Here is a 15,942-nt window from a genome sequence, read left to right on the forward strand (position 1 = left end):
TGTATTCTTTAGGATAGTCTCTTATATCGCTTTTGATAGACTTAGTGGCTTTTTACAATATTATTTCATGAGTATACACATTAATAAAATGAATTCGCGACTACTGGGCTTGCTCCTGTATTTTTCATTGTTTTGTAGTAAAAAAAGTTCCTCTGATACACGTGCCAGTTTGATGATTTCCCTTTTAAAGACAGACAGACAACCTGGTTGATTCTAATTAAAGGTTCAGGGGCCTGTTTCACCTATCAACGAGTGTACGAAAAATACGGTCAGGGCAGGTACTCAATACTGGTTTATTGGATCTAAGAACGATGTAGCTAATAGGATTACTTGTTATTAATTAATGACCAATATAGTGAATGAAGTCAATGAAGAAATACCCTAAGATTTACTTATGTTGCATAATGAATATCACCCCAGATAAGGCAATTCAGTGTCTTTGATTTGAATGTCACCAATCATATCGAGTTTTGTTTGCACAAAACAGAAAGCTTTGACTAAAGAGATCAGTTGAACTCGTTGTTTGGAAATAAATATAATAGCTTCACAAAATTATTATTTAAAATTGCGATCTGACATGACGTGCGCTGAATAATGGGGCCTTTTTAAGCCATTACATTAATTCTGTATAACATCAAAAAATTGCAGCAAACGGATTATTCCAATTTTCCAGTATGTGTCCATGTTCATATTTGTTTAATATAGTTATATCAAATAAAATAACGAAAATATGACACTAAGTTAGTTTCAATTTAAGCTTTAGACTGACTAAGATTCTATTTCACACGGGCCCAAGAAGTATTGCATATTTTTTTTTTTTTTTTTTTTTTTTTTTTTTATCGTTACCGATAAAACATTACAATGTGAATTCAGTTATGATGAAAAGAATAAAAACAAACAGCAGGACACATAATTAAAGGACTGCTTAAAATGCTTTAACCCCAAAACGTTCACATAATTATAAACAAATAAGTATGTCTCCTACAAATGTTACCAACTAAACGATCAATCAGAAGGTTGTATAATAAACGTTTTAAAAACATTTTATTTTTAAAATCCGATCGAATATTTTGAACAAGAAAGCGTCATATTCATACCAGTTCTTTTGCACAGGCAGATGTATAAGAAACTCCACCATTATGACTTAATTCTCGCAACATGCATTCCTGGAAAAAAGTATAATCCTTTAATGTGTGCTTATAACATTTTCTATAGTATTCAAAATCGGTCTGTTAAAGGTCCATTTTGTTGTGATAACATTCGAACTCCGTTGGCTCTAACTAGCTCGGCTCGATTTTTTCCCTGGCACGAACTGGATGTTAAGGATGTTTTTTTTTTACTTCTGAATGTAAGAATTCCCACTTGGCTTGAATATACCGAGGCTCGAGGTAATTTCGGAGGTCCTCGTGAGTTCGAGGCAACAGGGCTCGACTATATGCTCATTTATTTGTGTAATCGAATGTAGAATAGTGTATACAAGTACAAATTAATTTACATAACAACAAATAATAGCGTTTCATGCGTTATGATTTTTTCTCTAAGTAAAATAAAATAAAACATAACTTTATTATGTAAGAATACAACATCAGTAGAAAAATCATCAAACATACCTGACCCAATTCACACCTGACAGTGTTCGTACATTGTGAAGGATCGGACATCAAATTACACTGGTAACATAGTGGACCTTGTGTGGCTCTCCCTTCTGGATAAAAAAATATATTTAGGTATATGACCATACCACATAGTGTAAGTATACTGTGGTGTATCTGACCATATTATGATGGAATAATGGTTAAATACAGTTTAAGACATTGATACCTACATGCCATTTAACAGTGTTAGTACACTGTGATTACTCAGTCATCAAATAACACTGTTAAGATAGTGGACGTCTATGGTTCTCTCCTCTGGATTAAAATAATATTACGGTAAATAAACATAGTACAAACAACAACGTATTTTAAATCTTGAATAAGCATGTTTTCTCTTAATTTTCATTATTTATATTTTCATTATTCAACATCGTCAATGTATACTGTGAGGGATCTGACACCAAATTATACTGGAAAAATTGTGAAATGCAGAATGAGGCACTGGTAACCAAATCTCAAATAACAGTGTTAGAGCACTGTGAAGTCTTAGATATTAATTTCACATTGATGAAATGTAGATAAAGGAATTGATAACCACATACCAACCATATAACAGTGTTACTACACTGTGAAGACTCAGGCATCGAATCCTAATTGTTAAAATTAAGATTAAGGTCATGATAAACACATAACATTTAACAGTGTAAATACACTGTGACGGCTCAGGCATCGCATACTTTTTGATGAAATGAAAATTAAAGCATTGGTAACCACATGAAATTTAACAATGCTATTACACGGTGAAGGTTCAGATACCAAATTACATATTAATAAACTGAAGATAAAGGCATTCATGTAACCACATAACATATACAAGTGTACACTATGAAGGTTCAGGCATCAAATTCGTATTGATGAAATTAACATTTAGGCATTGGTAGCCACTTTACATATAACAGTGTTAGTACATTGATTGTGAAGCCTCAGACATCAAATTACATATTTTTGAAATGAAGATTAAGGCATTTATAAACACATGACATATAACAGTGTAAATACACTGTGACGGCTCAGAAAACAACAACAAATAACACATGAATGAAATGGATCAAGGCATTAGTAGACACATCTCATTTAGCAATGTAAATACACTGTGGCAGCTCAGAAAAACAAATTACATAATGATGAAATGAAGATAAAGGCATTCAGGTAACCTAATAACATATAACAGTGTTAGTACACGGTGAAGGCTCAGACATCAAGTTCGTATTGATCAAATTAAGATTAAGGTCATGGTAGACACATAGCATTTAACTGTGTTAGTACACAGTGAAGGCTCAGATCCAATATTACATATTCAATTAAATTTTGATAAAATAAAGATAAAGGCATTGGTAACCACATCTCATTTAACGGTGTTAGTACACAATGAAGGCTCAGATCCAATATTACATATTCAATTAAATTTTGATAAAATAAAGATAAAGGCATTGGTAACCACATCTCATTTAACGGTGTTAGTACACTGTGAAGGCTCAGGCCCCAATATTTCGAAATTTCTTAATTTTAACAGGCTTAAGTAGCTTATTTCAATAAGTCTAAATAGATACTGAAATTGAATTTTGATACATGAAATATGTTTAATTTTGATTATCATAAACATAACTCCTATCTTAAGTATAAAAACTCTTAAAAAAGTAGATATTATGCAAATTATTGGAAAACAAAAATAATGAGCTTAGCTTAATCCTGTTATAAAGGACTTAAGAAGTTTCGAAAAATTGGGGCATGACAATTACTTTCTTTACACATAATGACCATTCTGTCCATCCTTCGTTGGTAATGAAATCAACAACTTATGTGGTTGTTTTTTTACAAACGAACATAATGGGGACATACTAGCATTTAAATACAACATTATAGTCACTGTTTGCTTTAAGAAATGATGCTGCTCATGTACATCAGCATGTGTATACCACGTGATAAATTACGTCATAAATGCTACGTCGGAAGGCAATATTTTGCTTCGAGTAAAGACTTTAACAAAGATAACTTTCCTATATATTAACCATTTTAAATGGAACATGGCGCAGTTAACGCCGCTTACGGAGCCCCGCCTTCTGTCTTTCACCAGAGTTTGATTGTTTTGGAACCTGGTTTATCGAAGTGTTTGATGAAACCAATCACCTAATCAAACTCCGGTAATTAAACGAAGGCGTGGCTCTTGAAGCGTCATAGACTGCCATTTGGTGTGTTTAAAATGGTATAGTAAATTTAAGCAGAATGTTGCCTTCTGACGTAGTATATATATATGACGTAATTTATCACGTGGTATACACACACTGTGCATATAAGCTCAAACATAATGCTATCAAATATCATTAAACATGATATGAATATCACCAAATATGTTAAAGACAAACCGCAATGATTAAGGCGTCCTTGTGTATTGTCTGTAGTTTTTCTTGTTTCCTTTGATTACTTTTTCCAGATGTTATATTTGTCAACGGATAAATGTACTTAATAGTTTGATTTTACAAAAAGTTTAGCAATACAGATATTTCATTGGGGTCTCGCGAAGTGTATCGCAATTAAGGTCAATAAGATAATTATGAAATCATCTAAAAGTGAAAACTAGGTATAATATGTTTTCGTTATAGATGGAAGAAAACACATTTTTGAGGTATGTCATTAGCAACAAGTATATATATGTATATGAAGTCTATGTTAATTTAAAGGGACTAGACACCAGATGGTCCCAAAATCGGCAAATATATCATTTCCTCAAAGTCTTGAAATATCATATCAATACGAGCTAGTATGAAACCGAGACTTCATAACTTTACATCATTAAACGAGTATTTGTCGCTGTCTCAGCTTAGTGTACCCGTTTAAAAATAGCGCATAATGGTTTCCCAACTTAAAGTGTGTATATTTAGCATGTGAAAGTCACCACATAAATACAGATAGATATACAGACGCTAAATTAACTAGGATTTACGTGGTAGATAAACCTAGTAAATTTCGTTTTGGAGAAGTACGCAAAAACTACGATAGACACAGATTTAATATGTTTTACACAACGATAGCAATTGTATATAGTATTAGGACAATTGTCTAATTTTTGTAATTGTATAACCTGGTGTTAAGTCCCTTTAAGACATAACTTACCTATTGAAGAGGAAAAGACCGTGATGAAATGGAGAAAGCAGGACAAGAAACAGATCCCAGCTTGTGTCAGCATTATGGTAGCATCTTTTACTGAAAAAATGCTTTTGAAATTAAAGACTCATATATGCGATTAAATAATGTTTTACCTTCGATGGTCGTACTAAAATGGCTAAGTAACTTGACGGATTTCTATCAGCTGTCTATGAACAGCAAAAATAACTTGTGTGTTAATCCGTATGCTTGCGTCCACATAACCATAACCTATCAGTTTAGCTTAATGAGAACGCAAACATCAATCCTCAGTCTGTTCAGCATTATGCCAACGTACAAAAACATGCCCCAGTCTGTTTAGTATTATGCCAACGTACAAAAACATGCCCCAGTCTGTTCAGCATTATGCCAACGTACGAAAACATGCCCCAGTCTGTTCAGCATTATGCCAACGTACAAAAACATGCCTCAGTCTGTTCAGCAATATGCCAACGTACAAAAAACATGCCCCAGTCTGTTCAGCATTATGCCAACGTACAAAAACATGCCCCAGTCTGTTCAGCATTATGCCAACGTACAAAAACATGCCCCAGTCTGTTCAGCATTATGCCAACGTACAAAAACATGCCCCAGTCTGTTCAGCATTATGCCAACGTACAAAAACATGCCCCAGTCTGTTTAGCATTATGCCAACGTACAAAAACATGCCTCAGTCTGTTCAGCATTATGCCGACGTACAAAAACATGCCCAAGTCTGTTCAGCATTATGCCAACGTACAACAAGAAGCCTCAGGCTGTTTAGTATAAAGCCAACGTACAACAAGAAGCCTCAGTCTGTTCAGCATTATGTCAACGTACAAAAACATGCCTCAGTCTGTCCAGCATTATGCCAACGTACAAAAACATGCCCCAGTCTGTTCAGCATTATGCCAACGTACAAAAACATGCCCCAGTCTGTTCAGCATTATGCCAACGTACAAAAACATGTCTCAGTCTGTTCAGCATTATGCCAACGTACAAAAACATGCCTCAGTCTGTTCAGCATTATGCCAACGTACAAAAACATGCCTCAGTCTGTTCAGCATTATGCCAACGTACAAAAACATGCCCCAGTCTGTTCAGCATTATGCCAACGTACAAAAACATGCCCCAGTCTGTTCAGCATTATGCCAACGTAAAAAAACATGCCTCAGTCTGTTCAGCATTATGCCAACGTACAAAAACATGCCTCAGTCTGTACAGCATTATGCCAACGTACGAAAACATGCCCCAGTCTGTTCAGCATTATGCCGACGTACAAAAACATGCCCCAGTCTGTTCAGCATAATGCCGACGTACAAAAACATGCCCCAGTCTGTTCAGCATTATGCCAACGTACAAAAATATGCCTCAGTCTGTTCAGCATTATGCAAACGTACAAAAACATGCCCCAGTCTGTTCAGCATTATGCCAACGTACAAAAACATGCCTCAGTCTGTTCAGCATTATGCCAACGTACAAAAACATGCCCGAGTCTGTTCAGCATTATGCCAACGTACAAAAACATGCCCGAGTCTGTTCAGCATTATGCCAACGTACAAAATCAAGCCCCAGTCTGTTCAGCATTATGCCATCGTACAAAAACATACCTCAGGCTGTTCATCATTATGCCAACGTACAAAAACATGCCTCAGTCTGTTCAGCATTATGCCAACGTACAAAAACATGCTGTTCAGTATTATGCCAACTTACAACAACAAGCCTCAGGCTGTTTAGTATAAAGTCAACGTACAACAAGAAGCCTCAGGCTGTTCAGTATTATGCCAACGTACAACAAGAAGCCTCAGGCAGTTCAGTATAAAGCCAACGTACAACAAGAAGCCTCAGGTTTTTCAATATTATGCCAACGTACAACAAGAAGCCTCAGGCATTTCAGTATAAAGCCAACGTACAACAAGAAGCCTCAGGCAGTTCAGTATAAAGCCAACGTACAACAAGAAGCCTCATGATTTTCAGTATAAAGCCAACGTACAACAAGAAGCCTCAGGCTGTTCAGTATAAAGCCAACGTACAACAAGAAGCCTCAGGCTGTTCAGTATTATGCCAACTTATAACAAGAAGCCTCATGCTGTTCAGTATTATGCCAACGTACAACAAGAAGCCTCAGGCTGTTCAGTATAAAGCCAACGTACAACAAGAAGCCTCAGGCTGTTCAGTATTATGCCAACGTACAACAAGAAGCCTTAGGCTGTTCAGTATAAAGCCAACGTACAACAAGATGCCCCAGGCTGTTCAGTATAAAGCCAACGTACAAGAAGAAGCCTCAGGCTGTTCAGCATAAATCCAACGTACAACAAGAAGCCTCAGGCTGTTCGTATTATGCCAAATTACAACAAGAAGCCTCAGGCTGTTCAGTATTATGCCAACTTATAACAAGAAGCCTCACGCTGTTCAGTATTATGCCAACGTACAACAAGAAGCCTCAGGCTGTTCAGTATTATGCCAACGTACGACAAGAAGCCTCAGGCTGTTCAGTATTATGCCAACTTATAACAAGAAGCCTCAGGCTGTTCAGTATTATGCCAACGTACAACAAGAAGCCTCAGGCTGTTCGGTATAAAGCCAACGTACAACAAGAAGCCTCAGGCTGTTCTGTATTATGCCAACTTACAACAAGAAGCCTCAGGCTGTTCAGTGTTATGACAACTTATAACAAGAAGCCTCAGGCTGTTCAGTATTATGCCAACGTACAACAAGAAGCCTCAGGCTGTTCAGTTTAAAGCCAACGTACAACAAGAAGCCTCATGCTGTTCAGTATTATTCCAACTTATAACAAGAAGCCTCAGGCTGTTCAGTATTATGCCTAGGTACAACAAAAAGCCTCAGGCTGTTCAGTATAAAGCCAACGTACAACAAGAAGCCTCAGGCTGTTCAGTATAAAACCAACGTACAACAAGAAGCCTCAGGCTGTTCGGTATAAAGCCAACGTACAACAAGAAGCCCCAGGCTGTTCAGTATAAAGCCAACGTACAACAAGAAGCCTCAGGCTTTTCAGTATTATGTCAACGTACAACAAGAAGCCTCAGGCAGTTCAGTATAAAGCCAACGTACAACAAGAAGCCTCAGGCAGTTCAGTATAAAGCCAACGTACAACAAGAAGCCTCGTGCTTTTCAGTATTATGCCAACGTACAACAAGAAGCCTCAGGCTGTTCAGCATAAAGCCAACGTACAACAAGAAGCCTCAGGCTGTTCAGTATTATGCCAAATTATAACAAGAAGCCTCATGCTGTTCAGTATTATGCCAACGTACAACAAGAAGCCCCAGGCTGTTCAGTATAAAGCCAACGTACAAGAAGAAGCCTCAGGCTGTTCAGCATTATGCCAACGTACAAAAACATGCCTCAGTCTGTTCAGCATTATGCCAACGTACAAAAACATGCCCCAGTCTGTTCAGCATTATGCCAACGTACAAAAACATGCCCCAGTCTGTTCAGCATTATGCCAACGTAAAAAAACATGCCTCAGTCTGTTCAGCATTATGCCAACGTACAAAAACATGCCTCAGTCTGTACAGCATTATGCCAACGTACGAAAACATGCCCCAGTCTGTTCAGCATTATGCCGACGTACAAAAACATGCCTCAGTCTGTTCAGCATTATGCCGACGTACAAAAACATGCCCCAGTCTGTTCAGCATAATGCCGACGTACAAAAACATGCCCCAGTCTGTTCAGCATTATGCCAACGTACAAAAATATGCCTCAGTCTGTTCAGCATTATGCAAACGTACAAAAACATGCCCCAGTCTGTTCAGCATTATGCCAACGTACAAAAACATGCCTCAGTCTGTTCAGCATTATGCCAACGTACAAAAACATGCCCGAGTCTGTTCAGCATTATGCCAACGTACAAAAACATGCCCCAGTCTGTTCAGCATTATGCCAACGTACAAAATCAAGCCCCAGTCTGTTTAGCATTATGCCATCGTACAAAAACATACCTCAGGCTGTTCATCATTATGCCAACGTACAAAAACATGCCTCAGTCTGTTCAGCATTATGCCAACGTACAAAAACATGCTGTTCAGTATTATGCCAACTTACAACAACAAGCCTCAGGCTGTTTAGTATAAAGTCAACGTACAACAAGAAGCCTCAGGCTGTTCAGTATTATGCCAACGTACAACAAGAAGCCTCAGGCAGTTCAGTATAAAGCCAACGTACAACAAGAAGCCTCAGGTTTTTCAATATTATGCCAACGTACAACAAGAAGCCTCAGGCATTTCAGTATAAAGCCAACGTACAACAAGAAGCCTCAGGCAGTTCAGTATAAAGCCAACGTACAACAAGAAGCTTCATGATTTTCAGTATAAAGCCAACGTACAACAAGAAGCCTCAGGCTGTTCAGTATAAAGCCAACGTACAACAAGAAGCCTCAGGCTGTTCAGTATTATGCCAACTTATAACAAGAAGCCTCAGGCTGTTCAGTATTATGCCAACGTACAACAAGAAGCCTCAGGCTGTTCAGTATAAAGCCAACGTACAACAAGAAGCCTCAGGCTGTTCAGTATTATGCCAACGTACAACAAGAAGCCTTAGGCTGTTCAGTATAAAGCCAACGTACAACAAGAAGCCCCAGGCTGTTCAGTATAAAGCCAACGTACAAGAAGAAGCCTCAGGCTGTTCAGCATAAATCCAACGTACAACAAGAAGCCTCAGGCTGTTCGTATTATGCCAATTTACAACAAGAAGCCTCAGGCTGTTCAGTATTATGCCAACTTATAACAAGAAGCCTCACGCTGTTCAGTATTATGCCAACGTACAACAAGAAGCCTCAGGCTGTTCAGTATTATGCCAACGTACGACAAGAAGCCTCAGGCTGTTCAGTATTATGCCAACTTATAACAAGAAGCCTCAGGCTGTTCAGTATAAAGCCAAAGTACAAGAAGAAGCCTCAGGCTGTTCAGTATAAATCCAACGTACAACAAGAAGCCTCAGGCTGTTCAGTATAAAACCAACGTACAACAAGAAGCCTCAGGCTGTTCAGTATAAAGCCAACTTACAACAAGAAGCCTCAGCCTTTCTGTATTATGCCAACGTACAACAAGAAGCCTCAGGCAGTTCAGTATAAAGCCAACGTACAACAAGAAGCCTCAGGCAGTTCAGTATAAAGCCAACGTACAACAAGAAGCCTCAGGCTTTTCAGTATTATGCCACCGTACAACAAGAAGCCTCAGACTGTTCAGTATAAAGCCAACGTACAACAAGAAGCCTCAGGCTGTTCAGTATTATGCCAACTTATAACATGAAGCCTCAGGCTGTTCGGTATTATGCCAACGTACAACAAGAAGCCTCAGGCTGTTCAGTATAAAGCCAACGTACAACAAGAAGCCTCAGGCTGTTCAGTATAAAGCCAACGTACAACAAGAAGCCTCAGGCTGTTAAGTATTATGCCAACTTACAACAAGAAGCCTCAGGCTTTTCAGTGTTATGACAACTTATAACAAGAAGCCTCAGGCTGTTCAGTATTATGCCAACGTACAACAAGAAGACTCAGGCTGTTCAGTATAAAGCCAACGTACAACAAGAAGCCTCAAGCTGTTCATTATTATGCCAACTTATAACAAGAAGCCTCAGGCTGTTCAGTATTATGCCAAGGTACAACAAGAAGCCTCAGGCTGTTCAGGATAAAGCCAACGTACAACAAGAAGCCTCAGGCTGTTCAGTATAAAGCCAACGTACAACAAGAAGCCTCAGGCTGTTCGGTATAAAGCCAACGTACAACAAGAAGCCCCAGGCTGTTCAGTATAAAGCCATCGTACAACAAGAAGCCTCAGGCTTTTCAGTATTATGCCAACGTACAACAAGAAGCCTCAGGCAGTTCAGTATAAAGCCAACGTACAACAAGAAGCCTCAGGCAGTTCAGTATAAAGCCAACGTACAACAAGAAGCCTCGTGCTTTTCAGTATTATGCCAACGTACAACAAGAAGCCTCAGGCTGTTCAGCATTATGCCAACGTACAACAAGAAGCCTCAGGCTGTTCAGTATTATGCCAAATTATAACAAGAAGCCTCATGCTGTTCAGTATTATGCCAACGTACAACAAGAAGCCCCAGGCTGTTCAGTATAAAGCCAACGTACAAGAAGAAGCCTCAGGCTGTTCAGTATAAATCCAACGTACAACAAGAAGCCTCAGGCTGTTCAGTATAAAACCAACGTACAACAAGAAGCCTCAGCCTTTCTGTATTATGCCAACGTACAACAAGAAGCCTCAGGCAGTTCAGTATAAAGCCAACGTACAACAAGAAGCCTCAGGCAGTTCAGTATAAAGCCAACGTACAACAAGAAGCCTCAGGCTTTTCAGTATTATGCCAACGTACAACAAGAAGCCTCAGACTGTTCAGTATAAAGCCAACGTACAACAAGAAGCCTCAGGCTGTTCACTATTATGCCAACTTATAACAAGAAGCTTCATGCTATTCAGTATTATGCCAACGTACAAGAAGAAGCCTCAGGCTGTTCAGTATAAAGCCAACGTACAACAAGAAGCCTCAGACTGTTCAGTATAAAGCCAACGTACAACAAGAAGCCTCAGGCTGTTCAGTATAAAGCCAACGTACAAGAAGCCTCAGGCTGTTCGTATTATGCCAACTTACAACTAGAAGCCCCAGGCTGTTCAGTATTATGCCAACTTATAACAAAAAGCCTCACGCTGTTCAGTATTATGCCAACGTACAACAAGAAGCCTCAGGCTGTTCAGTATTATGCCAACTTATAACAAGAAGCCTCAGGCTGTCCAGTATAAAGCCAACGTACAACAAGAAGCCTCAGGCTGTTCAGTATAAAGCCATCGTACAACAAGAAGCCTCAGGCTGTTCGTATTATGCCAACTTACAACAAGAAGCCTCAGGCTGTTCAATGTTATGCCAACTTATAACAAGAAGCCTCACGCTGTTCAGTATTATGCCAACGTACAACAAGAAGTCTCAGGCTGTTCAGTATAAAGCTAACGTACAACAAGAAGCCTCAGGCTGTTCGTATTATGCCAACTTACAACAAGAAGCCTCAGGCTGTTCAGTATTATGCCAACATACAACAAGAAGCGTCAGGCTGTTCAGTATTATGCCAACGTACAACAAGAAGTATCAGGCTGTTCAGTATAATATCAACAAACAGCAGTAACCCCTAGTCTGTTTAGTATTATGTCAACGAACAGCAGCCACCCGTTGTCTGTTTAGTATTATGCCAACGAATAAAAACAAGCCCCAGTCTGTTCAGCATAATGTCAACAAACAGCAGCAACCCCTAGTCTGTTAGGTATTATGTTAACGAACAGCAGCCACCTCTAGACTGTTTAGTATTGTGCCAACGACCAACAGCCATCCCTATTCTGTTCAGTATTATGCCAATGTACAACATAAAAACCAGTCTGTTCAGTATAATGCAAAAGTACAATAAAAAGCCCCAGTCTGTTCAGCATAATGTCAACAAACAGCAGCAACCCCTAGTCTGTTAGGTATTATGTCAACGAACAGCAGCCACCCCTAGACTGTTTAGTATTGTGCCAACGACCAACAGCCACCCCTATTCTGTTCAGTATTATGCAAATGTACAACTTAAAAGCCAGTCTGTTCGGTATAATGCAAAAGTACAATACAAAGCCCAAGTCTGTTCTGTTATGTAAGCGTATATCAATTTGACCTAATAAGACACATCAGCTGCATATTGTCTGACTCAATTTGGTTCTGCCATGTACATTATAATAAATTCATTTTATATATTTCAATTCATTTCACATGGAACCACACATTTAGTTAATACTTCTTTAAATTTCAACATGTTAAATTTTGCAAATTACTATCAATATAACTGTATTATCAGCTCAAAATATGAATGAATGTACTTACATTTGATAGACGAATTAGTTTCATCACTGTTGGCACTATCAGGCTATAAATCATGACAATCCGAGGTCAGTATCTAAAGATAGATAAAGTTTCCATTTTTATCTGTACGTCTTACAATGGTTTAGCGTATACCTGTTGTGAGTTTAAATACAGTATTAGATGTTATACATGTTTTTTAAAAATATATTCTAACTTAAAATAAAAATGCAATAGATTTATCGAGATTAAAAATAATATCGAAAAAAAAATACAAAAAAATATATATGCTTGAAATGAAAGAATAAAATTTGCATTGTTTATTAAGTGCTTTCAAATAACAATTTGTACTATTTTTTCGATTGAAACCAAGAACCTAGTTTGCAAAATGGGGAGGGGGGTTCTAAAAATTATTAATATTTCTCCGACGCATGAAAACCTTGCTAACTTTACGCAGACTTAACACCGCTTTGCAGCGAACATCACGCTGCTAGACCGCTTTCTTCACGCCGCTTGGTCGCTAACTTTACGCTGCTAAACTGCAAGGTCGCTAACGTCACTCGCCACTAACTTCACGCCGCTTCGCTACTAACCTCACGAAGCTAGGCCGCTAACGTTACGCTGCTAGGCCTCTTATTTAATACCGCATGGCCGCTAACTTCACGTCGCTAGCCTGCTAGCTCCACACCACTAGGCCGCTAATTTCACACCGCTTGGCCACTAGCTTTACGTACATGATAATACAGTCAATGTTTGCTCAAATTAGCAAAATAAGTTAAACCAGCGTCCAGGTCAACAGTCGCTCACGTAAGCAAACTGTTTTGATTTGTATAATTGCTGTGGCATCGTAGCGCATTCACTGAGAGCGGGGAAACCAAATCGCAAACGTAAGCTATCATAGGCGATTGTAAGCGTTTAGTGAACTCAGGGCTATGCAAAATGATGACGCCGATCCGAGAGTTGTCGTTAAACGTTTGCCGTAATGTATGACACTTTCAGCAGGGCCGTGTTTTGCGGTAGCCACAGAAACGGCATGATCCAAATTGTTGTATGCATTTAAACCTATAAGCAACTATTTCATCAGTAAACTAACTGATAATCGTCAGTAAAGGAGGCAACTGGTTAAGATGGCATATCTGCTAAATTACTTAAGTATTCCAAGCCATTTTCGATCCACTTACAAACTTGGACAACTGTTCACTACACGCCTCAATTTTCACGGACAATTTACCCAGATGTTCAAGAAAAGCAGTACTCTTGACAAGTGGAATTATAGACCTGACAGCATAACGCCGATTATGTTTAAAATTTCTGAAAGGACAATTAATTTCCAATAAATGGATATTTAATAACCATTCTCACCCTTTCGTTTCTGCTTTCAGACCCAGTTATGGGTGTCACAGCACACTTTTTAAGATTACAGAAGAGTGGGAAAAGGCGCTATATGATGTCAATTATGTGGCGACTATACTAATGGACCTATCTTAGGCTTTTGATTTCCATCCGCACTACCACGTTTTAATGAAACTTACCACATATGGCGTCCCAGGTCATGCTCTTGATCTTGTCATCAATTACTTAACCAACAGGATGCAAAATGTGAAACTTGGTGATAAAATAAGAACTTTTAAAGCAATCACTAAAGGTGTTCCACAAGGGTCTATACTCGGACATATTCCTTTTTAAATCTGTATTAGTTACATAGTTTACTTTGTTTACCATACCGACCTTTATAAATATGCTTTGACAATACCATATCAAGCTGCCATAATTAGTTCAATGTAGTAAAAAAGCTCTTAAAGACGACAGCAAGTCCTTAATCTAGTGGTTCTCCGATAATCAGATGAAAGCCAATATTGATAAACTCCAAGCTATGGCTATCGGTAAACGGACAAAACGCCAGAACCTTTCTTAGCTTCTTAGCAACAAAAAAAGAATATGCATATATTACACCAAAAATACAGCATATTAGACTTAAAATAGCCAAAAGTTCTAGGGGGAGTACCTTTGGGGTTCCCAGAGAAAGGGATGCACTCCAAAAGTTGCGTCCCCATCCTAAATTCAGTACTACCAATGAAATGTGCCATTCTTGAGAGCTACATATCACTTCAAAGGTTACTGGTCCTGATCATTCAAACCCAACCCAACTCATCTCCGGCCCAAATTTACAACATAAAACAATCTTTACAATTATAAAATGACAGTGTTACTCTTATGTTATTGCTTCAATCGGATCCCTAGTACAATATATTATTTGTAATTGTAACTTTACGAATCAACGCCCTCCAAGAAAAAAACTATACTTCCAAAAAGCCATGAATAAATGTATTTTAGCCACACGATTTTATTTCATGCAATGCCACCTATTTTGGTATCAGTTGATGAAAAAATAAAATGTGTTTAACAAAGATAGTTTTACATCATAGCATGTTGACTTTAAAACTAGAACAAAAAATACGCTTTTCGCTTTTTTTTGGTCGAAACATATTTATGCCCAAAAATATCGAATGTATTTTATCACGTTTTGACCATTCTCGATCTGAGAATTAAATCCTTTCAAAGCATACAGGAGGGCTATTCGTATAGCGTTTTTTTTCATCCGGGAGGCTGCATTAGTCAATGTCGTGATTGGGTTTTTGAGGATTCGGATTTTAAAGCTGCTCTCTCACAGATTGAACGTTTAGACAACTTTTTTTTTTTTTTTTTTTGTCTTGGAACGAGCAATTTTTGCAAAAATTCATGGAAACCAGTAAAATAAGACTGCTGACCAAAAAAAAGATCGCAGATATTTGTATTTAAGTTAAAAAAAATGATGTTTTATGCATTTTTCTTAAACCGTTAGTAACGGTTTATGCCATAAAACATTAATTTTCGAACGGAAATATGAAAATCTACGATCTGATTTTTTGTCAGCAATCTTATATCATCGGTTTAAAGATATTTACGCAAAAATTTGCTCTTTCCAAGACAAAAAAGTAAATCTGTGAGAGTGCAGCTTTAAGACATGCAAAAACTTGTAAAATAGTAAACTGTAAAGTTCCAGTTGAATACGGTATTCCCCTTTGTTGTATTCACTAAGGGTTAAAATCAGAAGGTACGTTACAACAGAAGGAATTGAACTTTAATGACTTACTATTTTGTTGTTTGGTTTCATTTTAACCTAACGCAATAATACTCGATATAGCTTGACTTAATCAGAGTGGGATACGGGTGGAATACAGACAAGAGAATATTGCGATGTATGATGCCATATTTACATTCGCCACGTCCTTTGGTAAGATAAAACCTAAAGGTCATATTGTATAACTCGCAAGGAGTTATG

The 15,942-nt window shown here is 38.1% G+C and overlaps 1 long non-coding RNA gene across 1 annotated transcript; it reads right to left on the minus strand.

Moving 5' to 3' along the window:
- Nucleotides 1-1,092: 1,092 nt before the first annotated feature.
- On the minus strand, nucleotides 1,093-12,704 carry LOC128222449 (uncharacterized). The gene is made up of 4 exons (XR_008259142.1): nucleotides 12,645-12,704; nucleotides 4,767-4,856; nucleotides 1,611-1,705; nucleotides 1,093-1,166 (listed from the first exon to the last, which is right to left on the minus strand). It is a non-coding gene; the product is annotated as an uncharacterized LOC128222449 (long non-coding RNA).
- Between the last annotated feature and the right edge of the window lie 3,238 nt (nucleotides 12,705-15,942).

This window comes from Mya arenaria, chromosome 16, assembly GCF_026914265.1.
Source record: "Mya arenaria isolate MELC-2E11 chromosome 16, ASM2691426v1".
Classification (NCBI taxonomy): Eukaryota; Metazoa; Mollusca; class Bivalvia; order Myida; family Myidae; genus Mya; species Mya arenaria.